The following is a 981-nucleotide window of genomic DNA, read 5'->3' on the forward strand; positions in this document are numbered from 1 at the left end:
TTTCCTCACCTAAATGAGATGCCGTGCAACACGATATGCTAGCAGGATACCACGTTTATGATAATGTCACCTATGCACTTATGGGAAGAAAACTAAGGGTTACTTTGAAAGTGTTTTCAGGACCAAAACACGATATATGACACGACAATCTCTAAGGGTTAGTTCCTGAAAATGAAACAAGAAGTCATATCCTAGCTCAAGGTCTAAATATGCTACAAATCACCAACCATGTCCTAGACACGAGGATAAGCTCAAGATTTCAAGTTGGCTGGAGCAAGTTTGGAACATAACCCAAGATGGAACTTAAGGAAACGCCTAAAGAAAACATGTCTAGATTCAGACACTTCTAGAACCCCTCTAAAGAACTCCCTAGGAATCTATGACCTTCTAGAACAACTCACGCTAAGATGGGTTCATATGATTACGAATGCATGTTACAAGATATGCTTCGAGAAAATAAGAAACTTAGAAACTTACAAGGTAAACATGGATCAAACACATAACACCTTCAAATCTTCAGTCTAACGCTCTCCCAACTAAGCTATCCCCGCTATTTTAACATAATAAAAATGCATAAGTAGAGCTATCTCTTCTATTTAATCACTGCTAATTAGTTGAGTTATGCTTAACTTGACAATTGATTATAATCAAAATTAATATGTGTAACTTTCTATCAAAGTTTAAATCACAAATAAATATTCACTCATTAATAGATGAAATAGTCTAATTAAGACTCCGGTTCAAATGCGGTGAACGTGAATCAAACACGTGACCTTTAGATCTTTAGTCTAACGCTCTCCCAACTGAGCTATCCCCACCATAAGAGAACGGTAAGTGATAAAGCCCAACGAAGTTTAGAGTTATTATGTCTTGTGCGGCTTAGATTGATTGTTATTATATGGATTGTTATATGGATGTTGTTGTTTGTTGTCATGCCTATTGATTACGAAAATAATTACTTTGGTATCGCATTTGTGCATG

General features: G+C 36.1%; 1 non-coding gene across 1 annotated transcript; it reads right to left on the minus strand.

Moving 5' to 3' along the window:
• Positions 1 to 745: 745 nt before the first annotated feature.
• TRNAF-AAA lies at positions 746 to 818 on the minus strand. The gene has a single exon. It is a non-coding gene; the product is annotated as a tRNA-Phe (tRNA).
• Between the last annotated feature and the right edge of the window lie 163 nt (positions 819 to 981).

This window comes from Cucurbita pepo, chromosome LG13 (genome assembly GCF_002806865.2).
Source record: "Cucurbita pepo subsp. pepo cultivar mu-cu-16 chromosome LG13, ASM280686v2, whole genome shotgun sequence".
NCBI classification, from domain to species: domain Eukaryota; kingdom Viridiplantae; phylum Streptophyta; class Magnoliopsida; order Cucurbitales; family Cucurbitaceae; genus Cucurbita; species Cucurbita pepo.